Consider the following 24,638-nt stretch of genomic DNA (forward strand, 5'->3'; position numbering starts at 1 on the left):
ACACTGTGCCTCAAGGTAGAACAAGTTCAAACGAGTGTAGTGGTTAGCGTAATGCTTCACCCGTCAGCAACCCTGGTTCAATTCACTGCTGTCTGCAAGGAGTTTGTATGTTTTCCCCGTGCCCATGTAGGTTTCTTCCAGGTGCTCTGATTCCCTCTCACATTCTAAAAGACGTACTGATTAGTAAATTGTGGGCATGCTACGTTACCACCAGAAGCATGGCAGCACCTGCAGGCTGCCCCAGCGTGTCCTCCGACTGCGTTGGTCACTGACGTAAATGACACATTTCACCATGTGTTTCCATGCACCAGTGACAAATAAAGCTAATCTTTAAGTGTTACAGAGAAAGTGCAGTTCAGGTGTCAGTAAGGTGCAAGGTCATATCGAGGTTGATTATGGAACCAAGGGCCCATCTTATTGTATCATTCAATAAGGAGAACTATAGCTCTCCTTGAGCCTGCTGGTACGTGCTTTCAGGCTTTTGTATCTTCTGTCGGATGAGAGAGAGGAGAAGAGGGAATTTTTAGGATAGGTGAGGTCTGATTCTGCTGGCTGCATACCTGAAGCAGCGAAAAGTGCAGAGTCCATGGAGGAGAGGTTAGTTCCTGTGATGGGCGGAGCTGTGTCCACAACTCTCTGCAGTTTCTTGCAGAGTGGTTGCCCATACCAAGCTGTGATGCATCTGCATAGGATGCTGTTTATGGTGCATTGGTTAGAATTGGTGAAGGTTGAAGAAGCCATGCTGTATTTCTTCAGCCCCCTGTGGACGTAGAGGTGCTGGTGAGCTTTCATGGCCCTGGTGTCCAACCAGTGCATCCATATAACCATTCAACAATTACAGCACGGAAACAGGCCATCTCGGCCCTTCTAGTCCGTGCCGACGCTTACACTCACCTAGTCCCACTGGCCCGCACTCAGCCCAAAACCCTCCATTCCTATCCTGTCCATATATCCAACTGAAACCTCTGCAACACTCAGCTGCCTATCATTCTTTTGTGTTCTGGGAGTTGTTAGCAAGGTCGGTCCTAACTGAAGATCTATCCTAGTCCCAACATATTGATGCAATCATGAAGAAGGCACACCAGCGGCTATACTTCATTAGGAGTTTGAGGAGATTTGGTATGTCACCAAAGCCTCCAGCAAAGTTCTACGGATGTGCCTTGAACAGTATTCTGACTGGTTGCAGTCACCATCTGGTATGGAGCGACCTCTGCACAGGAACGCAAAAAACTGCAGAGGGTTGCAGCCCCACCATGAGCACAGGCTTCCTCAGCATCACAGACATCTTCAAAAGGCAATGCCTCAAAAAGGCGGCATCCATCCTGAAAAATCCTCATCACCCAGGAATTGCCCTCTTCTCATTGCTACCATCAAAGAGGAGGTACAAGAGTCTGAAGAAGCGCACTCGGTATTTTAGGAGCAGCGGCTTCTTCTCCGCCGTCAGATTTCTGAGCAGACAGTGACCCAAACCCATGAACACTACCTCTCTATTTGTGGTCTCTTTTTGCACTACTGTGCTGCCACAAAACAACAAATTTCACGACATACGTCAGTGATAATAAACCTGATTCTGATCCTAATTGCCTTGAGATGGTGATGGTGGGCAGTTCCTGAACTGCTGCAGTGCTCTTAGTGAAGGAGCTCCCATAGTGCCATGGGGGGCGGAGATCCAGGATTTAGATCCAGTCATGATGAGCGAACAGTAAAATGTTTCCAAGTTCTCAGTTTATTTATTTATTTTTAAAATTATTTACACAATTTCTCTTCTCTTGCACATCGGTAGTTTCTCATTCTTTGTTTATGTGTAGGTGTTCATAAATTCTATTGTTAGTAAGTTTGCAGATGACACAAAGGTTAGTGGATAGAGTGAAGGGTTGTTGGTAGGTTGCAATGGGACATTGATTGGATGCACAGCTTCCAAGTTGCAGATGACGTTTAACTCAGAAGAGGGTGAAGTGATTCATCTTGGAAGGTTGAATTTGAAGGCAGAGTACAAGTTAATGTCAGGTTACTTAGTGCGGAGGAACAAAGGGATCTTGGGGTCCATGCCCATGGATGATAAGATTGTTCTGAACGTGCATGAGGTGTGTTAACATTCACTAGATGTGTGATTGAGTTCAAGAGCCATGAGGTAATGGTTTGACCACACTTAGAATATTGTGGTTGCCGCGCTATAAGAAGGATGTGGAAGCTTTAGAGAGGGTTCAGAGGAGATGTACCAGGATGCGGTCTGGACTAGAAGACATGTCTTATGAGTACATGTTGAGAGAGCTAGGGCTTTTCTGTTTGGAGTGCAGGATGATGAGAGGTGACCTGACAAGATGACAGAGTAAACAGCTAATACAAAGGGGGATAATCTTAAGGTATTGGAGGAATGTATAAGGGCATATCAGAGTTAAGTTGCTTACACAGAGAGTGGTGAGTGTGTGGAATGCCCTGCCAGAGGTGGTAGTAGAGGCAGGTACACAAGGGGCATTTAAGAGTCTCTTAGAAAGGCACATGGATGATAGAAAAATTGAGGGTTATATACAAGGGAAAGGTTAGCATGATCTTAGAGGAGGAAACAACATATGCCAGTGATATTAAACCTGATTCTGATTCTGAGGTTAAAAGATCAGCACAACATCGTGGTGCTGTTTTGTTATGTATTATATTTCCTTGTTTTCCTGTAAAAGCCTCCAAGTTAAATTTTATTGTCATCTGACTACATATATACAAATGAAACAACCCATTCCTCCAGATCACGATGCACCCACAATAGATATATCACACACGGCACATTAAAAAAAATTAGCACAAGTAAGTTAATAAAATATAATTCAAAGTGCATAGCAGAAGTGAACAGTAAACAGAAAACAATACAATAAAACAGCTTGCTGTCCTAGTGATGAGACCTTAAGGTCGTTTATTTTGACTTATGTATATGTACTTTGATAATAAATTCTTACTTTGAACTTTGAAATGTGGAATGCCGTGACTGCAGACGGTGGTGTTCTCCTGCACCTCATCCTTCTTGGCGGAAGGTGTGTGAGAGTAGCCTGCGGTGCACTTGTAGGTGGTGCACACTGCAGCCACTGTGTACCATTGCTGGAGGGAGTTAGTATGTAGGTGAGGTGCCAGTCAAGCCAGCTCTTGATCGTCGAAGCACCCCACTGTGCAACAGGGTGTTGGACTCTCAAGGTCCCAGAACACATCCTCAACTGCCAACAAAGGTCACTGACACCTCTTCTTTCTGAAGCACACTAATTCTTATCACCTTCCACAGATGCGCAGTAGAGAGCATCCTAACATGCTGCGTTCCTGCGTGGTATGGAAACTGCACTGTGACAAACAGGAAGCCTCTACAACGGATGAGGCCCCCAATACATCACTGGCACCACTGCCAGGAGATATATACAGAAAAGTGCCAGAATATCGGGAAGGCTCACACCCACACGGCTCGTGGACTGTGTGTCCCTCTCCTATCAGGGAAAAGGCTATGCAGCATCCACATCAGGATCATCAGACTCAAACACAGCTACTTACCTCAAGTTGATCAACATCTCCACCCATTAACCCATCCCACTGTTACTACATGCACATCACCTAGTTTCTCTTTATGTACAAGCAATCAGTCAACACTCAGGCTATGTCCACATTACACCGGATAAGTCTGTAACCAAAACTTTTTCTCTTTGTTTTTACCCTTCGTCCACACTAAAACGGCGTTTTCGTCCCCCGAAACCGGAGCTTTTCAGAAACACTTTCCAGGGTGGGTATTTTTGAAAACGCTGCTCGGGCAGATCAGCGTGGACGGGGTAACCAGAGAAATCTGAAAACGCTGTCAGATGGCAGCGCGCTATTTCATTGTTTTCTTGAACGCAACCTAACAATTTCAGAACAGACGGCAACGAAACTGACACCAGAAGAGTTAGAAATGTACTCACCAAATACTTTGACCCATAACTTACTGAATAAATAAGTACACTGTACTCACTTTGCCCTGTTTTCTGTCCTTGCTCGTATGAAGGTGGTTTACCTATTTATGCAAGTACTTCTCTGACAATAGATGTGTAACAGCCTAATGTAACATTATATGGAAATACAAGATAACACTGATGCAGACATATTTTATACATTTAACAAGGTGCTTTATTAATGCAACAGAGTTAGTCAGTTTTTCAATGTTTGTCGTCAGCCAGGTCAATCTGTCCGTGAACTCCCTGTCGGTTGCCTCTGTACGCTCCAGTATTTGTTTTTTTTTTAACTTTTAATTTCTCCTGCGCGAAAGCCAACAGCTGTCTGTCATTTTAAGTTTTCCTAGTCTGTAACTATACAAACACTCAACGCGAGATTCAATACCAAACACTTCGCTTGTTTTCAGTAGATGTGTACTGCACATGCGCAGGAGGAGGAGATACGCCAAAATCTCCATTTCAGTGTGGATAGAAATATTTTTTAAAACGCATAGTGTGGGCGCCTATAGTTTTTACGCAAAACCAGCATCTTCAAAATTATCTGGTCTAGTATGGACGTAGCCTCACTAGCAACTTTATTAAGTGCACCTAACAACCATCTTGTTAATGCACATATTTAATCATCTAATCAGGTGGCAGCAACTCAGTGCATAAAAGCATGCATAAGTAGTCATGTGATTCATCTGTTGTTCAGACCGAACATCAGAATGGGGAAGAAAGGGGATCTACATGACTTTAATTGTGGAGTGATTGTTGGTGCCAGACAGGGCATTTACATCCACAGTGATGAGTGGTGTTTTGAGTGGTTGGTGATGAAATATATCAACTCCTGCCTGAAAAGTGACTTGGAATTGCTACAATTTGCCTACTGGCACAACAGGTCCACAGCAGATGCCATTTCTCTGGCACTTCACTCAACCCTTAAACATCTGGACAGCAAGGATGCATACATCAGGATTCTCTTTATCAGCCACAGCTCAGCATTCAATACCATCATCCCTTCAGAATTAATCAATAAGCTTCAAGACTTTGGCCTCACCACCTCTTTGTGCAATTAGATCCTGGATTTCCTCACTTGCAGACTCCAGTCAGTTCGGATTGGCAACAACATTGCCTCCACAATCTCTATCAGCACAGATACACCACAAGGCTGTGTATTTAGCTCCCTACTCTACTTGCTTTACACTTAAAGCTAAGCACAGCTCCAATGCCACATTCAAGTTTGCTGATGACACCACTGTCATAGGCCAAATCAAAGCTGGTGATGGATCAGCGTATAGGAAAGAGATTGAAAATCTGGCTCAGTAGTGTCACAACAACAACCTCTTACTCAATGTCAGCAAGTCCAAGGAGCTGATTATAGACTGCAAGAGAAGGAAACCAGAGGTCCATGAGCCAGTCCTCATTGGAGAATCAGAGATGGAGAGGGTCAACTACTTTAAATTCCCAGGTATTATTATTTCGGAGGACCTGTCCTGGACCCAGCACGTAAGTACAGTTATGAAGAAAGCAGAGCAGAACCTGTGCTTCCTTAAGAGATTGCAGAAATTTGGCACGTCATCTAAAACTTTGAAAAACTTCTATAGGTGTGAAATGGAGAGTATATTGACTGGCTGAATCACAGCCTGGTATGGAAACACCAATACTCTTGAATGGAAAATCCTACAAAAATCCAACACGGGTAAAACCCTCCCCACCATTGAGCATATCTACACAAAATGCTGTTACACGAAATCAGCGTCCATTATCAGGGACCCCCACACCCAGGCCATGCTCTCTTCTCACTGATAACATCAGGAAGAAGGCACAAGAGTCCCAGAACTCTCACCACCAGGTTCGGGAACATTACTACCCCTCAACCATCAGGCTCTTGAACTAGTATGGATAACTTCACTCAACCCAACTCTGAACTGATTCCACAAGCTATGGGCTCATCTTCAAGGACTCCACAACTCAAATTCTCAGTATTATTTATTTACTTGCCCTATCATTGAACTGATCCCACAACCAATGGAATGACTTTCAGGGACTCCAGTTCATGTTGTTGATATTCATTGCTTCTCTCTCTCTTTCCCTCTCCCCTCCCTCCCCCCCCTCCTCCTCTCCCCCTCTCCCCTTCCCTTCCTTCCTTCCCTGTCTTCTGTACTCTGGCTGAACACTCTCTTTGGGCAGTCTGTCATTGATTCTGTTATAGTTATTGTTCTATAGATTTATTGAGTATGCCCATAAGAATATGTCTCAGAGTTGTATATGGTGACATATATGTACTTTGATAATAACATTTACTTAGACCTTTCAGTATCTCAGAAACTGCAATCTCCTTGGATTTTCATGCACAATAGTCTCTAGAGTGCGAAAAAAAAATAGTGAGCTGTTGTCGAAAATACCTCATTAATGAGATGGGTCAGAGGAGAATAGCCAGATTGCTTCAAGCTGGCAGGAAGGCAACAGTCACTCAGATAACCACGTGTTACAACAGTGGTGTGCAGTAGCGTGTCTCTAAACACAAACGCAGTGAACTTTGAAGTGGTTGGGCTGCAGCAGCAGAAGACCACGAGCCCGCACTCAGTGGCTACTCTAATAGGTTCCTAATAAAGTGGCTACTGAGTGTATCTGCCCAAAGGTTCCACTCCTGTCCCATCCCTGCAAGGAGGGCTTAAACGCCGGGGCCTCTGCACACAAGGGGAGTGTCAGTTGGTTTTTTTTTAATGTAGGCATGACAGAGAGAAAATCCTTGCATTGATCAACAGGAACGTCCACTATCCGTCAGCAACATGTGGTGAGGCTGTCATGGCAACTCTCCTTTTCTGATGTTTGGCGAGGCAAGAGAAAACAAATGGTGGTTAGGAGCTTCTAAGGCACAGACTGGGAATGTTACAGGCCCCTCTCACTCTCACAGTCTAATTCTCTCCTGTCGCTGCTTCCTCTGCCTCTCGTACTCTGCTGCACCCTCTCACTCCTTCTCTGTTTCCACTGATTCATTCATTCTCTCTCTCTCCTCTCTTTCTATCACTGTCTCTGTCTGTGTGTATGGCCCTCTCTTTTTGTCTCTCTCCCTTCATCCCTTCGTCTCTCTCTCTCTCCCCCTTCTCTATCTCTCTCTATCTCTTTTTACTCTCTGTCTCTCTCTCCTGTCCCTGTCTCTGTTTCTCTCTCTGTCTCACTCTCACTCTTTCTGTCTCTCACTTTATCTCTCTTTCCCCATTACCCCCTCTCTCTCTTCCCCCTCTCTCCCTCCTCTCTCTTCCCCTCCTCCCCTTCTCTCTCTCTCTCTCTCTCTCTCTCTCTCTCTCTCTCTCTCTGTCTGTGTCTGTCTGTCTCTGATTTGTTTTTATCTCTTCCCCCTTGCAGCCTGCACCTTTGCTACCTATCTCTGCTGCTCTGTCTGATAAATGAGATCTATTTCTTATTTAGCACATTCTTCTCTTGCATTCTCTCTCCTTTCTCCTCTCTCCCACCATCTCCCCGTTACGCTCCCTGTATCTGCATCTCTCCCTCTCGCTTTCCCCTCCCTCTCCCTCCTCTTCATCCTTCTCTTTATTCTCTCACTTTTCCTTTACCCCTCTCTTCCATCTCTCCACTCCCTACTTTGCCTCCTGCTCCCTTCCTCTCCCTCCCAACTGCCCCACCTTCTCCCTTTTCTCTCCTTCTCACCTCTCCCTATCCTTCTCTCCCTCTTCCTTCCCCACTTTCCTGCTCTCCATTCTTCCCCTCCATCCTTCCTCTCCTTCCTTCCCCTTCCTCCTCCTTTTCCTCCTTCCTCTCTCTCCTCCCCTCCTCCTCTTCCTCCCACCTGCTCCCCGCTCTCTTTTTTCTTTCTGATTTCCCCCTCCCCTCCACCCACCCACTGTTATATTTGAACTCTATTTTCGAGAGACATTCCTGCTCAAAGACAGCCAGGGAGGTAAGCCAAGCGTTACCAAATATATTTCCTTCAGATCGCCTGCCAACACTTCTTGGTGTTTGTCACTTCGGTGTGTAATTATCTTTCATTGTCTACAAGTGTGAAAGCCTAGAGGTGGGGGTGGGCTGCTGGATGTGCGTCTGGAGAGTGGGGGGGGGGGGGGAATGGAGACTCGAGTGTGCAGTCCCTCGATTGAAAACCCGCTGTCCAGAGAAAACAGGGAGAAACCTGAGGTAAGAAGTGAAATTGGATTTATTCCGGGCTTCCGAAGATCTTTGGAAATACAGTCCGAGTAGCGCGGAATTGGGTTAAACAAGGAGCTGGCATACAGATTTGTGGCAATTGCTGGATGTTGTCAAAGGGGTCATAAAATCTACAATAGTTTCTGTGAACAACATTGTGACTGAGGAGGATTTAATGCTTTTGTTTAATGGTATTGATATACGTTTGTTACAGGCATAAATTATGTTTATTACTGGACTTCAGAGAATATATTTAATATATATGCATGTGTGTATTACAGTGCAGATATAGATAGTTCATACACAAGCAATAACTGTTATATGTTTGCATGTATAATGATTTTTTAAAAATTGCAATTGTTATCTGTAAAATTGAAGAATGCTTCAATTGGGGGTCTGCAATCTCTAGGGCAGAATGCAAAGTGCCATTAGCAAGGCAATAGTTTTTGAATTCCTAAAAATCCCTGAATTTTCCTAACTCTTCCTTTCAATGTATAACTTGCCTACTCTCCCAGTCTCTTTCTGTTCCTTTGCAAATCTCTCACTCTGGGACAATATTTCCAATCCCTTCAATGTATAACTTGCCGACTCTCCCAGTCCTTTCGCAAATCTCTCACTCTGGGATAATATTTCCAATCGCTTCTCAGTGCAGAATCTGTTTTTCCCAGTCTCTCTCTAATATACAGTTCCAATATTCACAGTTCCAGAGTTAATTCCAAAACCTTTACATTTTTTTCAATGATCATTCCCAATGTTTTTCAGTCCTTTCTCAATGTCTTAATTATATCCTTTCTTTATCCCTACCTTACACCTGGGACAGTATTTCCAATCCTATTTCATTGGAGAATCTGTTTTTAATCATCTCTACCTATTGTGCAGTTCCAATATTCCCAATTCCAGAGTCACTTCCAATATTTATTTTTCGATTATTGACCCCATTGTTTCTCAGTCCCTTCTTAGTGTGGAGTTTTGAAATATTTATCTCTACCTAACAACTAGGACAATATTTCCAATCCTATTTCAATACAGAATCTGTTTTTAATCATCTCCCTCTCTCTCTTTCTCACTCTCTCACCCCCTCTCTCCTCCCCTCCCCTCCGCTTTTCCTCTCTCTCTCCCCCTCTTTCTCTCACTCTCTCTCCCCTCTCTCCCTTTCTCTCTCCCCCTCGCCCTTTCTCTTTCTCCCCTATTTCTCTCTCCCCCTCTCTCCTTTCTCTACCAACTCTCCCCCTCCCCTCTCCCCTCCTCTCTTCCCTCTCTCTCTCCCCTCTCTCCCCTCTCTCTCCCCTCTCTCTCCCCTCTCTCCTCTCTCTCCCCTCTCTCTCCCCTCTCTCTCCCCTCTCTCTCCCCTCTCTCTCCCCTCTCTCTCCCCTCTCTCTCCCCTCTCTCTCCCCTCTCTCTCCCCTCTCTCTCCCCTCTCTCTCCCCTCTCTCTCCCCTCTCTCTCCCCTCTCTCTCCCCTCTCTCTCCCCTCTCTCTCCCCTCTCTCTCCCCTCTCTCTCCCCTCTCTCTCCCCTCTCTCTCCCCTCTCCCCTCTCTCTCTCCCTCTCACTCCATTCTCTCTCTCCCTTTCACTCCCTCTTTCTCCCCTTCTCTCCCCCTTCTCTCCCCTCTCTCTCCCCCTCTCTCTGTCTATTGTTCTTTATCCAGTTCTAATATTTCCAATTCCAGAGCCATTTCCAGTATCTTGTTAATGTTTTTCAATTACCATTCCCAATGTCTCTCAGCCCCTCTCAGTTCTGGAGTATTTATCCATACCTAGCAGATTTTAAATATTCCCTTTCCATGGTTACTGGTTTCTGAATGGTCTGTGAAGACTGGCTAGTGCTGCACAAAACAACAAATTTCATGGCAAATGTCAGTGATATTAAATCTGATTATTTTTATGCTTTTTATTCTTGTATTTCTGTTATTTTATGTCTTTGGGCTGTACTGCTGCTGCAAACAACAGATTTCACACTATTTTATCATTTTCTGTCAGTCACTTTACGTACAGAGTATCCTGTCTAGTGTCACTGTATAGAAATACAATCAATCTATGTATATAAGCTATCTTATGTACTTATATTTAACGTGTTTCTTTTATTATTGTTTTCTTTTGTAGATTTGGTGCTGCATTGCATCTGAACTAACAATTATTTTGTTCTCCTTGTGTACTGAAAAGGACATTAAACGATCTTGAATTCTTGTATCAATCATAATGATAATGAAGCTGACCCAGACATTGAATCTGCCCGCCCAGCTGCTTTTCGAAGGCTTGCTTAGGGACCTTATTTCCATTCGTACCACCATCTCCCCTGGAAAACTTTTCATTGTAGCCGCTGTTCTCAGGCCTTTGTCTGATGTTGACTTACTAAAGGCATCATTTTCGTCAGTGTGGTGAGATTGCCGTATGCTCCATAACTGCAGAACATCAGGCAAAACACACTCAGTGGCCACTTTATTAGGTACAGGAGTGCAACCCGGTGTAGCCCATCCACTTCAAGGTTCAACATGTGTGTTCAGAGATGTTCTCCTGCAAACCACTGTTGTAATGTGTGGTTATTTGAGTTCTTTATATCATTTCCTGCCAGCTTGGTTTAATCTGGTAACTCAGTAACTCACTGGATTTTTTTCCCTGTTTTCACTTGATTCTCTGTATACGCTAGATAATCTGTCCATCCTTGTGCATTTAGAAGGATTGAAAATCCCAAGAGGTCATCAGTTTCTGAGATACTCAAACCACCCCATCTGGCACCAACAATCATTCCATGGTCAAACTCACAGGTCACATCTCTTCCCCGTTCTGGAGTTTGGTCTGAACCACAACTGAACTTCTTGACCTTGTCAGCATGATTTTTATGCATTAAGTTGCAGCCATGTGATTGACTGAGTGAATATTTGCATTAATGAGCAGGTGTACAGGTGTACCTAATAAAGTGGCCACTGAGTCTATGTACAGGTTGTAACATGGCTTGGAACATTACATCACAGTAGAAGCTTCTCAGCTCTCACGTTGTGCCAACCTTCTCTGAGATCCGTCTAACCCTTCCCTTCCATTTTCTGTCATAAATTTACCTACCTAAGAGTCTCTTAAATGTTCCTAATGGATCTGCCTCTACCATCTCCCATGCACCCACCACTCCATGTGTAAAAAAAACTTAACTCTGGCATCCCCCCAATACTTTTCTCCAATCAGATTAAAATTATGCCTCCCCATATCTGCAGCTTTTACAGACGATAAGGTGCAAAGGCCACAATGAGGCAGGTTGTGTGATCAAACACTTGTCGTTATAATACGAGGTCTTTTGAATAGGCTGATAACAGCAGGATAAAGGCTGTCCTTCACCCTGCAAAGTGAATGCATGTGGCACAGCTAGCACAGAACTGCTGCTTCAGAGCTCCCGAGTCACATGTTCAGTCCTGACCCCACCCCCACCCCCAGAGCTGTCTGTGTGGCGTTTTCCATTTCTCCCAGGTGCTCTGATTCTTCCCACATTCCAAATCCACGTGGACTGATTGGCTACTGTAAATTGCCCCAAGTGTGTAGGAGAATTACTAATTGGTTTATCATTGCCGCAAGTACTGAGATCCAGTGAAAAACTTTAGTTTGACTTTTGTCATACATACAGATAATTTCAAAATACCAGTACAGAACATTGAGGTAGTAAAAAAGGAAAAAAATAATTATAGAATAAATGTTACATTAATGGAGAAAGTGCAGTCCAGCTAGACAATCATTGTGAGCCGTTTTGGCCCTAACAAAGGATGTGCTGGCATTAGAAAGAGTCTAGAGGAGGTCCACGAGAATGATGCCAGGAATGAAGGGGTTAACATTTGAATGCTCTGGGCCTGTACTCACTGCAGTTTAGAACAATGGCGGGGGATTTCATTGAAACCTGATGAATAATGAAAGGCCTTGATAGAGAGAATGTGGAGAGGATTTTTTCTTTAGTGGAGAAGTCCAGGATCAGAGAGCACAGCTTTTAGAACAGAGATGAGGAGGAATTTCTTTAGCCTGAAGGGATAAATCTGTGGAATTCATTGCCAGGGACTGTTGTGGAGGCCAAGTCATTCAGTACATTTAAAGTGGAGGTTCTTGATTAGTAAGAGTGTGGAAGGTTATGGGATAAAAGCAGGAGAATGGGGTTGAGAGAGATGATAAGCTCAGCAGAGCAGACGTAATGGGCTGAATGGCCTAATCCTGCTCCTATGTCTTATCAGGTGCAAGAGCCATGATGTGGCAGGTTATGAGATGAAGAGTTTGTGTTTATCGCACAACTGAAGCTGTCCCTGAGCCTGCGTGGCACGTGCTTTCAGGTTTTGTATCCTCTACATTGTGGAAGTGTGGAGGAAAGAGGAATGTCTGGGTGGGTTGGCTGCTTTACTGAGGCAGTGAGAAGTGTAGGTAGCTCCATGGAGGGAATGTACTGAGCTGTGTACACAACAGTCTCAGATTCCTGTGGTCAAGGGCAGAGCAGTTGCTGTACCTGGCCAAAAAGTGATGCCTCTACAAGGTGGCCTCCATCATTAAGGACCCTGTCGTCGTTATTGTTGTTGCTGCTTGTGATTTTCTGCTGAACTTTGTGGACACGCTATGCTGGGGCCAGAATGTGCGGTGACGTCCTTGGATATGCTAGTTGTTAACACAAACCACACGTTTCATTATACATTTCAATTTACACGTGATAAAAAACTGAATCTGTGCTGCTGACTGAGAGCTCCAGAGACCTGGATTCGATCCTGGCCTCGGGGTTTGTCTCTGTGGAGTTTACATGCTCTCCTGGGTGATCCAGCCTCTTCCTGCATTCCATTGCCCCCACAGATGCTGCTCAGTTCTTCCAGCAGATTGTGTGAAGTTCCCACGTGTCAAGTTGCAGAGACACAGCACAGATACAGGCCCTTCAGCCCAACTAGTCTATGCTGACCATGGTGCCCAGCCAGCTAGTCCCAATTTCCTGCATTCGGCCCATATCTCTTCAAGCTCCACCCCTTTATGTACCTATCCAAATGCTTCTAAAATGATACTAGAGGGCATACATTTAAGGTGAGGGGTAAGTTCAAGAGGCAGTGTGCACAAAGAAAAGTAGGTGCCTGGTATATGCTCTCTGAGATGGTGGAGGAAGCCAATACAATAGGGGCAGTCAAGAGTGAGTTCATATATGTGCAGGAAATGGAAGGATATAACTAGATATTGTGTAGGCAGAAGGGATTATTTAGTTGGACATTTGATTACTAATGTGAATACATTTATTATGTTAATGTAATATAATCAGGATGGCATGGTAGCACTGTGGTTAGAATAAAGCTTTACAGTGCCAGCAACCAGAAGGTCGGATTTCAATTCCCGACACGGCTTGGAAGGAGGTTGTCCATCCTCCCTGTGATCATGTGGCTTTCCTCCATGTACTCTGGTTTCTACCCACATTCTAAAGACGCGCAGGCTAGTTAGTAAGTCGTGGGCATGAGGTGGACACTAGGCGGTTCTTGCAGGCTGTCTCCAGCACATCAGTGGACTGTGTTGATCATGAACGCATTTCACTCTATGTTTCAATGTTTTGATGTACATGTGGCAAACAAAACTAAGCTTAATTTTTTTCTTAGTTCAGTACATTTGTGAGAATGGTCTTGCTGTTGTATCTGCCACTTCCTGTGGCAGTTCGATCCTTCTACGCAACACTGTCTGCATGTCCCCTGTTTAAATCTTTACCCTCTCACCCTAACCTATACCCTCTAGTTTAGACTCCCTTACAATAGGAAAAATTATTACCATCTACCTTATCTCTGCCTTGCTTCATTCTAAACACTTTGACAATGATGCCCCTCATTCTCCAATGATCCCAGGGATAAAGACCTTTCCCGAGAACTCAAGCTCTCTGGTTCTCACAACATCCTTGTCAATCTTTTCTACACTCTTTCCAGTGTAACCAAATCTTTCCATAGCAAGGTGACCAAAACTACATGGTACTCCAAGTACGGCCTCACCAGCAACCTACACAACTGCAAGATGGTGTCCCAACTCCTTTACTCAATGTCCTGACTGATGAAGACCTGTTTGCTGAACGCCTTTTTTTAAAATCCATCCTTTCTGCATAGAAAACAGACAGCACAATGCAGGCCCTTCAGCCCACAAAGCTGTGCCTAACATGTCCTTACCTGAGAAATTATCTAGGCTTACCCATAGCCCTCTATTTTTCTGAGCTCCATGTACCTGTCCAGGAGTCTCTTAAAATACCCTATCATATCCGTCTCCACCACTGTCGCCAGCAGCCCATTCTATGCATTCACCACTCTGCGTAAAAAAAACTTACCCCTGACATCTCCTTTGTACCTACTTCCCAGCACCTTAAATCTGTGCCTCTCGTGCTAGTCATTTCAGCCCTGGGAAAAAGCCTCTGACTACCCACACGATCAATGCCTCTCATCATCTTGTACATCTCTATCAGGTTACCTCTCATCCTCTGTTGCTCCAAGGAGAAAAGGCCGAGTTCATTCAACCTATTCTCATAAGGCATGCTCCCCAATCCAGGCAGCATCCTTTTAAATCTCCTCTGCAGCCTTTCTATGGTTTCCACATCCTTCCTGTAGTGAGGCGACCTCATTACTGAGTACAGTACTCCAAGTGGGGTCTGACCAGGGTTTGCTGCAACATTACAAGTCCCATGATTGATGAAGGCCAATGCACTGTATGGTTTCTTAATCACAGGGGAAATCATACTTGACTAATCTTCTGAATTTTTTTGAGGATGTAACTATGAAAATGGACAGGGGAGAGCCAGTGGACGTAGTCTACCTGGACTTTCAGAAAGCCTTTGATAAGGTCCCACATAGGAGATTAGTGGGCAAAATTAGAGCACATGGTATTGGTGGTAGGGTACTGACATGGATAGAAAATTGGTTGGCAGACAGGAAACAAAGAGTAGGGATTAATGGGTCCCTTTCAGAATGGCAGGCAGTGGCTAGTGGGGTACCGTAAGGCTTTGCTGGGATTGCAGCTATTTACAATATACACTAATGATTTAGATGAAGGGATTAAAAGTAACATTAGCAAATCTGTAAATTTGCAGATGACACAAAGCTGGATGGCAGTGTGAAATATGAGGAGGATGTTAGGAGAATGCAGGGTGACTTGGACAGATTGGGTGAGTGGGCAGATGCATGGCAGATGCAGTTTAAAGTGGATAAATGTGAGGTTATCCACTCTGGTGCAAGAACAGGAAGGCAGATTACTATCTGAATGCTGTCAAGTTAGGAAAAGGGGAAGTACAACGAGATCTGGGTGTCCTTGTTCATCAGTCACTGAAAGTAGGCATGCAGGTACAGCAGGCAGTGAAGAAAGCTAATGGCATGTTGGCCTTCATAACAAGGGGAGTTGAGTATAGGAACAAAGAAGTCCTTCTGCAGTTGTACGGGGTCCTGGTGAAACCATACCTGGAGTATTGTGTGCAGTTTTGATCTCCAAATTTGAGGAAGGACATTCTTTCTATTGAGGGAGTGCAGCTTAGGTTCACGAGGTTAATTCCCGGGATGGTGGGACTGTCGTATGTTGAAAGATTGGAGTGACTGGGCTTGTATACACTGGAATTTAGAAGGATGAGAGGGGATCTGATTGAAACATATAAGATAATTAAGGGATTGGATACACTTGAGGCAGGAAACATGTCTTCGATGTTGGGAAAGTCCAGAACTAGAGGCCACAGTTTAAGAATAAGGGATAGGCCATTTAGAACGGAGTTGAGGAAAATCTTTTTCACCCAGAGAGTTGTTAATCTATGGAATGCTCTGCCTCAGAAGGCAGTGGAGGCCAATTCTTCGGATGCTTTCAAGAAAGAGTTAGAAAAATCTCTTAAAGATAGCAGAGTCAAGGGATATGGGGAGAAGGCAGGAACAGGGAACTGATTGTGGATGATCAGCCATGATCACAGTGAATGGTGGTGCTGGCTCAAAGGGCCAAATGGCCTACTCCTGCACCTATTGTGTAATGGGTCCACCTGCGCAGTAGCTTTGAGTGTCCTATGGACTCGGACCCCAAGTTCCCTCTGATCCTCCACACTGCCAACAGTCTTACCATTAATACTATATTTGCCATTATATTTGACCTACCAAAATGAACCATCTCACACTTATCTGGGTTGAACTCCATCTGCCACTTCTCAGCCCAGTTTTGCATCCTATCAATGTCCCACTGTAATCTCTGACAGCCCTCCACACTATCCACAACACCCCAATCCTTTGTGTCATCAGCAAGTTTACTAACCCATCCCTCCACTTCCTCATCCAGGTCATTTATAAAAATCACGAAGAGTAAGTGTCCCAGAACAGATCCCTGAGGCACACCACTGGTCACCAACCTCCATGCAGAATATGACCCGTCTACAACCACTCTTTACCTTCTGTGGGCAAGCCAGTTCTGGATCCACAAAGCAATGTCCCCTTGGATCCCATGCCTCCTTACTTTCTCAATAAGCCTTGCATGGGGTACCTTATCAAATGCCTTGCTGAAATCCATATACACTACATCTACTGATCAACGTTCATCAATGTCAACACGAGTGAATCTGCAGATGCTGGAAATAAATCAAAAACACAAAATGCTGGCAGAACTCAGCAGGCCAGATAGCAGCTATGGGAGGAGGTAGTGACGACGCTTCAGGCCTCTCCTGATGAAGGGTTTCGGTCCGAAGCGTCGTCACTACCTCCTCCCATAGATGCTGTATGGCCTGTTGAGTTCTGCCAGCATTTTGTGTTTTTTATTTTTTCTTCATCAATGTGTTTAGTCACATCCTCAAAAAATTTAGTCAGGCTCATAAGGCACGACCTGCCTTTGACAAAGCCATGCTGACTATTCTCACTGGCTGACGACCACACGCTTGCGCAATCAAACTGCTGAAGAAATAACTGATGTTGTTTCCAATTAATTATTCACATGCACTCCCAGATCTCTCTGTTTCAATACGCTTTCTAGTGCCCCACCATTCATAGTACAAATTTTACAGGGGTTTGACTTTCGAAAAAGCATCACCTTGCACTCATCTGTATTGATGTCCATTTGCCACTTCTCAGCTCACTCACTCCCTAACTAATCCAAAATTTCCCCCGGCAATCTACTGCAACCTTCTTCACTATCAATGACATCTCCTAATTTTGTGTCATCCGCAAACTGATCAGGCCTTGTGAGCAGGTGAGGGTGAGGGACTGCTGTTCATTCTGTACGCAGGTGACAACTGCAGTCTACGTGAGGCACGGTCAGGTAGCTATTACAGCACCAGTGATCCGGGTTCAGTTCCGCTGCTGTCTGTAGGGAGTTTCTACGTTGTCCCCATGGGTTTCCTCTGGATGCCCTGGTCTCCTTCCACATTCCAAAGGAGCACTATGTTTCATAGCTGTGGCCATGTGCATAGCGACACTTGCAGACAGCCCCCAGCACATTCTCCAGCTGTGTTGGTCGGTGATGCAAAATGATGCGTTTTGCGGTGTGCTTCAAAGGTTCGGTGTACTGACATGTCACGTGGATTGCTGGACAGTGCAACTCATTGGGCCAGAAGTTACCATCCTGTGTCTCTACAAAGGATAAATTGTCTACATACCAGCCGGGGAATCTGTGGCTCAAAAGGCAGGGTCCCGATCTAATTCGTTCAGGATGGTGTCTCTGACAATGCAGCACTCCACCAGTACAGGAACACCCTGGTATTTTCTGCTCCATTCTCGTGTGAGATATCAACCGTAATATTCGTTACCCTGAGGCAGGTGGGAACACTGTCAGATAGAACATAAAACACTACAGCACAGTACAGGCCCTTTGGCCCATGGTGTTATACCCACCTTTTAACTTACTCCAAGATCCAACCTAACCCTTCCATCCTACTCAGCCCTCCTTTTTTCTGTCATCCATGTGCCTATCTAAGAGACCCTTAAATGTCCCAAATGTATCTGCCTCTACCAACACTTCTGGTAGGGTAGGGTGTGCCATGTACGCACCACTCTCTGTAAAACAAAAAGCCACCTTTGACATCCTCCTATATTTTCCTCCAATCACTTAACAATTATACCCCATTATATGAGCCATTTCCACTCTAGGATCAAATATCTGGCTGGCCTCTTATTATCTTGTAGACCTCCATCAACTCACCTCTCATCCTCCTTCACTCCAAAGAGAAAAACTAGTTCATTCAAAAGACATGCTTTCTATTCCAAACAGCACATTGGTAAATCTCCTTGGCACCTTTTAAAGCTTCCACATCCTTCCGATAAAGAGGTGACTAGAACTAAACACAATACTCCAAGTGAGGTCCAACCAAAGTGTTAAAGAGCTGCAATGTTACCTGGTGACTCAAGTTACTCTTGAACTCAATCCCCTGACCAGTGAAGGCCAACACGTCATACATCTTCATAACCAATCCAGCATAGCTTTCTCTTCCACATTGAACTTGTTTTCTCTTGTGCCTGATTTATGATCGGTACAGGACCAGGAGCCAGTCTCTCAGTACCTCGAGATATCATTATTGAACAATGGTAATTCTTGCAAGAACTGCATCAGCTTGTCTTGTCGCAATGACCAGTAACTTACTTCCTATACAGTACTATCCTTACCCTGGCCTATATGTAACTCGGGACCCATTAGTGTGATTAACACTTAGCAGATATTCACTTTAGGGGAAATCAGGGATACTGTCGCAGAGTCATAAAAAAATTATTGCACAAATTCAGTTTTTTTAATCACATTTATGTCCAATGCATCATTTGTGTTAACAACCAGCACACCCAAGGGGCAGCCCACAAGTAGGTCCATGCTGACCTGATCTGCCCAGTCTCACCTATGCACCCAGACCATATCACTCCAAACCCTTCCCATGTATCCAAACTTTTCTGAAATGTTACAATTGAATGCACATCTACCACTTCCACTGGCAGCTCGTTCCACACTCTCATCTCCCTCTGAGTGAGGAAGTACCCCTTCATGTTCCCCTTAAACAATTCACCTTTCACTCTTAACTTATGACCTCTGGTTCTAGTCCCAACCAACCAGGGTGGAAAAAGCCTGCAAGCATTCACCCTATTTTTCTTCCCCTAATGATTGTATATACCTTTATGATGGACAATACAGCGGAGGCATCATAAGGCATTGGTCAGACTGCATTTGGAGTATCATGAGCAGTTCTGGGCTGATAGTGTGGCACCATCACAGCTCAGAGGCATCAGAGTTCAGAGTTCAATCCTGAAGTCCTCTGTAAAGAGTTTGTGTATCTCCCTGTGTAATGCATGGGATTTCTTTCTGTGTTCTGTTTCCTCCCACAGTTAAAAGATACACTGGTTAGTAGGGTAATTGATCATTGTCCCATGCTTAGGGTCATTTGGGGAGTTGTTTGGGGTGGTTGGCGGCACAGCTGAAAGGACCAGAAGGGCCTTTTCTTTGCTGTATTTTTTAACAAATTAATCTAAGGAAGGCAAGGGACAAAATTAGTCCTCTGGAAGATTAGAGGACAAATTCTATCTGTGCATGGAGCTGAAAGAAATGGGGAAGATAGATGGGTTTTTTGCATCTGTGTTTACTCAGGAGGTGGATACAGAGTCTAGAATTCAAGCAAAGCAGCAGTGAACTCATCGACTGTGTACAGATTATACAGGGGGTGTTCGCTGTCTTGAGGCAAATCAGGGTGGGTGAATCCTCAGAGCACCTACCTAGTGGGTTGCTAGTGCAAAGATTGCAGGGGCCCGAGGAGAGATATTTTAAACGTCCTTAGCCACGGCTGAGGTGCCAGAGGATATGAGAACAGCTCGTTGCTCTGTTGTCTAAGAATAAGCCAGGAAATTATAACCCGTGAGTCTGACATCAGTAGTGGGTAAGTTATTGGAAGATATTCTAAGAGACCAGATATATAAATAATAGGATACACAGGGGCTGATTGGGATAGTCAAGATGGCTTTGTGTGTGGTAGTTCATGTCTAACAAATCTTGTAGATTTTATCAAGGAAGTTACCAGGAAAGGCAAGGCAGTGAATGTTATCTGCATTTATTTAGCGAGGCCTTTGATAGGGTCCTGCATAGGAGGCTGGTCAAGAAGGTTTAGTCACTTGGCATTCAAGATGAGGTAGTATATTGGATTAGACATTGGCTTCGTGGGATAAGACAGAGAGTGGTGGTAGATGGTTGTCTCTCTGACTGGAGGCCTGTGACTAGTGGTGTGACACAAGGGATTGGTGCTGGGTCCTTTGTTGCTTGTCATCTATATCAATGATCTGGATGATAATGTAGTAAACTGGATCAGTAAATTTGTAGATGACACCAAGATTGGGGCAGGGGGTAGTGAACAGTGAGGAAAGCAATCAATTCTTGCAGTGGCATCTGGACCAGCTGGAAAAATGGGCTGAGAAATGGCAGATGGAATTTAATGCAGACAAGTGCGAGGTGTTGCACTTTGGGAGGACCTCCGAGGGTAGGACTTACATGGTGAGCAGTAGGGCACGGAGGATTGAGATAGAACAGTGCGATCTGGGAATACAGATCCATTGTTCATTGAAAGCGGTGTCGTACAGAAAGCTTTTGACACTTGGGCCTTCATAAATCAAAGTATTGAGTACAGGAGATGAAATGTTATGTAGGAGTTGTAGAAGATGTTGGGGAGGCCCAGTCTGGAGTATTGTGTACATTTCTGGTCACCCACCTACAGGAAAGATAGCAAAAAGACTGAAAGAGTGCAGAGAAAATTTACAAGGATTTTGCAAAACTTGAGAACCTGAGTTATATGGAGAGGTTGAACAGGTTAGGACTTCATTCCCTGGAGCGTAGGAGAATGAGGTATACAAAATTAGGATGGGTATAGACAGGGTGAATGCAAATAGACTTTTTTCCCACTAAATTTTCCACTAGAACTAGAGGTCATGGGTTAAGTGTGACAAGTGAAATGTTTAAAGGGAACATGAGGGGCAGTCCATGGTGAGAGTGTGGAACAAGCTACCAGTGGAAGTGGTGGATTCAGGATTGCTTTCAACTTTTGAGAGTAATTTGTATAGGTACATGGATGGGAGGGATAAGGAGGACTGTGGTCCTGGTGCAGGTCAGTGGGGCTGGGAAGATTAATGGGCCAAAGGGTCTATCTAGTGATGTAGTGCTCTGTGACACTATGACACTTTGAAGGATGTACTGACATTGAAGACGTTCTAGGAAGGTTTACAGGAATGATCAGCAACGACAGAATTTACGTGTGAGGAGCATTTAATGGCTCTGAGCCTGGAATCACTTGAGAACAGTGGGACGGGGAGGGGTGAGTTTAGAGCAGTGGGGAGGGGAGGGGTGAGTTTAGAGCAGTGGGATGGGGAGGGGTGAGTTTAGAGCAGTGGGGAGGGGAGGGGTGAGTTTAGAACACTGGGGAGGGGAGGGGTGAGTTTAGAGCAGTGGGATGGAGAGGGGTGAGTTGAGAACAGTGGGACGGGGAGGGGTGAGTTTAGAGCAGTGGGACGGGGAGGGGTGAGTTTAGAGCAGTGGGACGGGGAGGGGTGAGTTGAGAACAGTGGGGAGGGGAGGGGTGTGTTTAGAGCAGTGGGGAGGGGAGGGGTGAGTTTAGAGCAGTGGGGAGGGGAGGGGTGTGTTTAGAGCAGTGGGGAGGGGAGGGGTGAGTTTAGAGCAGTGGGAGGGGGAGGGGTGAATTTAGAACACTGGGGAGGGGAGGGGTGAGTTTAGAGCAGTGGGACGGGGAGGGGTGAGTTTAGAGCAGTGGGACGGGGAGGGGTGAGTTTAGAACAGTGGGGAGGGGAGGGGTGAGTTTAGAGCAGTGGGAGGGGGAGGGGTGAATTTAGAACACTGGGGAGGGGAGGGGTGAGTTTAGAGCAGTGGGACGGGGAGGGGTGAGTTTAGAGCAGTGGGAGGGGGAGGGGTGAATTTAGAACACTGGGGAGGGGAGGGGTGAGTTGAGAACAGTGGGACGGGGAGGGGTGAATTTAGAACACTGGGGAGGGGAGGGGTGAGTTGAGAACAGTGGGACGGGGAGGGGTGAGTTTAGAGCAGTGGGGAGGGGAGGGGTGAGTTGAGAACAGTGGGACGGGGAGGGGTGAGTTGAGAACAGTGGGGAGGGGAGGGGTGAGTTGAGAACAGTGGGACGGGGAGGGGTGAGTTTAGAGCAGTGGGGAGGGGAGGGGTGAGTTGAGAACAGTGGGGCGGGGAGGGGTGAGTTTAGAGCAGTGGGGAGGGGAGGGGTGAGTTTAGAACAGTGGGACGGGGAGGGGTGAGTTGAGAACAGTGGGGAGGGGAGGGGTGAGTTGAGAACAGTGGGGAGGGGAGGGGTGAGTTTAGAGCAGTGGGATGGGGAGGGGTGAGTTTAGAGCAGTGGGACGGGGAGGGGTGAGTTTAGAGCAGTGGGAGGGGGAGGGGTGAATTTAGAACACTGGGGAGGGGAGGTGTGAGTTTAGAGCAGTGGGATGGGGAGGGGTGAGTTTAGAACACTGGGGAGGGGAGGGGTGAGTTGAGAACAGTGGGACGGGGAGGGGTGAGTTTAGAGCAGTGGGACGGGGAGGGGTGAGTTGAGAACAGTGGGACGGGGAGGGGTGAGTTTAGAGCAGTGGGACGGGGAGGGGTGAATTTAGAACACTGGGGAGGGGAGGGGTGAGTTGAGAACAGTGGGATGGGGAGGGGTGAGTTTAGAGCATTGGGGAGGGGAGGGGTGAGTTGAGAACAGTGGGAGGGGGAGGGGTGAGTTTAGAGCATTGGGGAGGGGAGGGGTGAGTTGAGAACAGTGGGATGGGGAGGGGTGAGTTGAGAACAGTGGGACGGGGAGGGGTGAGTTTAGAGCAGTGGGACGAGGAGGGGTGAGTTTAGAGCAGTGGGACGGGGAGGGGTGAGTTTAGAACAGTGGGGAGGGGAGGGGTGAGTTTAGAGCAGTGGGAGGGGGAGGGGTGAATTTAGAACACTGGGGAGGGGTGAGTTTAGAGCAGTGGGACGGGGAGGGGTGAGTTTAGAGCAGTGGGACGGGGAGGGGTGAGTTTAGAACAGTGGGGAGGGGAGGGGTGAGTTGAGAACAGTGGGACGGGGAGGGGTGAGTTTAGAGCAGTGGGAGGGGGAGGGGTGAATTTAGAACACTGGGGAGGGGAGGGGTGAGTTGAGAACAGTGGGACGGGGAGGGGTGAGTTTAGAACAGTGGGGAGGGGAGGGGTGAGTTTAGAGCAGTGGGGGGGGAGGGGTGAATTTAGAACACTGGGGAGGGGAGGGGTGAGTTGAGAACAGTGGGACGGGGAGGGGTGAATTTAGAACACTGGGGAGGGGAGGGGTGAGTTGAGAACAGTGGGACGGGGAGGGGTGAGTTTAGAGCAGTGGGACGGGGAGGGGTGAGTTTAGAACAGTGGGACGGGGAGGGGTGAGTTGAGAGCAGTGGGACGGGGAGGGGTGAGTTGAGAACAGTGGGACGGGGAGGGGTGAGTTGAGAGCAGTGGGACGGGGAGGGGTGAGTTGAGAACAGTGGGACGGGGAGGGGTGAGTTTAGAGCAGTGGGACGGGGAGGGGTGAGTTTAGAACAGTGGGACGGGGAGGGGTGAGTTGAGAGCAGTGGGACGGGGAGGGGTGAGTTGAGAACAGTGGGGAGGGGAGGGGTGAGTTGAGAACAGTGGGACGGGGAGGGGTGAGTTGAGAGCAGTGGGGAGGGGAGGGGTGAGTTGAGAGCAGTGGGACGGGGAGGGGTGAGTTGAGAACAGTGGGACGGGGAGGGGTGATTTTAGAGCATTGGGGAGGGGAGGGGTGAGTTTAGAGCAGTGGGGAGGGGAGGGGTGAGTTGAGAACAGTGGGACGGGGAGGGGTGATTTTAGAGCATTGGGGAGGGGAGGGGTGAGTTTAGAGCAGTGGGGAGGGGAGGGGTGAGTTGAGAACAGTGGGACGGGGAGGGGTGAGTTGAGAGCAGTGGGGAGGGGAGGGGTGAGTTGAGAACAGTGGGACGGGGAGGGGTGAGTTTAGAACACTGGGACGGGGAGAGGTGAGTTTAGAGCAGTGTGGAGGGGAGGGGTGAGTTGAGAACAGTGGGACGGGGAGGGGTGAGTTGAGAACAGTGGGACGGGGAGGGGTGAGTTGAGAACAGTGGGACGGGGAGGGGTGAGTTTAGAACACTGGGACGGGGAGGGGTGAGTTTAGAGCAGTGTGGAGGGGAGGGGTGAGTTGAGAACAGTGGGACGGGGAGGGGTGAGTTGAGAACAGTGGGACGGGGAGGGGTGAGTTTAGAACACTGGGGATGGGAGGGTTGAGTTTAGAACACTGGGATGGGGAGGGGTGAATTTAGAACAGTGGGGTAGGGAGGGGTGAGTTTAGAACACTGGGGAGGGGAGGGGTGAGTTTAGAACAGTGGGGAGGGGAGGGGTGAGTTTAGAACACTGGGACGGGGAGGGGTGAATTTAGAACAGTGGGGTAGGGAGGGGTGAGTTTAGAACACTGGGGAGGGGAGGGGTGAGTTTAGAACAGTGGGGCGGGAGGGGTGAGTTTAGAACACTGGGATGGGGAGGGGTGAATTTAGAACACTGGGGAGGGGAGGGGTGAGTTTAGAACAGTGGGGCGGGAGGGGTGAGTTTAGAACACTGGGACGGGGAG

The 24,638-nt window shown here is 46.7% G+C and overlaps 1 protein-coding gene across 5 annotated transcripts in view; it reads left to right on the plus strand.

The window, feature by feature from the left end:
* Positions 1–24,638, plus strand: part of ptprna (protein tyrosine phosphatase receptor type Na) — a 224,980-nt gene that overhangs the window by 107,209 nt on the left and 93,133 nt on the right. The gene's annotated exons all lie outside the window — the stretch shown is intronic.

The sequence above is a fragment of the Hypanus sabinus genome, chromosome 4 (genome assembly GCF_030144855.1).
Source record: "Hypanus sabinus isolate sHypSab1 chromosome 4, sHypSab1.hap1, whole genome shotgun sequence".
NCBI classification, from domain to species: Eukaryota; Metazoa; Chordata; class Chondrichthyes; order Myliobatiformes; family Dasyatidae; genus Hypanus; species Hypanus sabinus.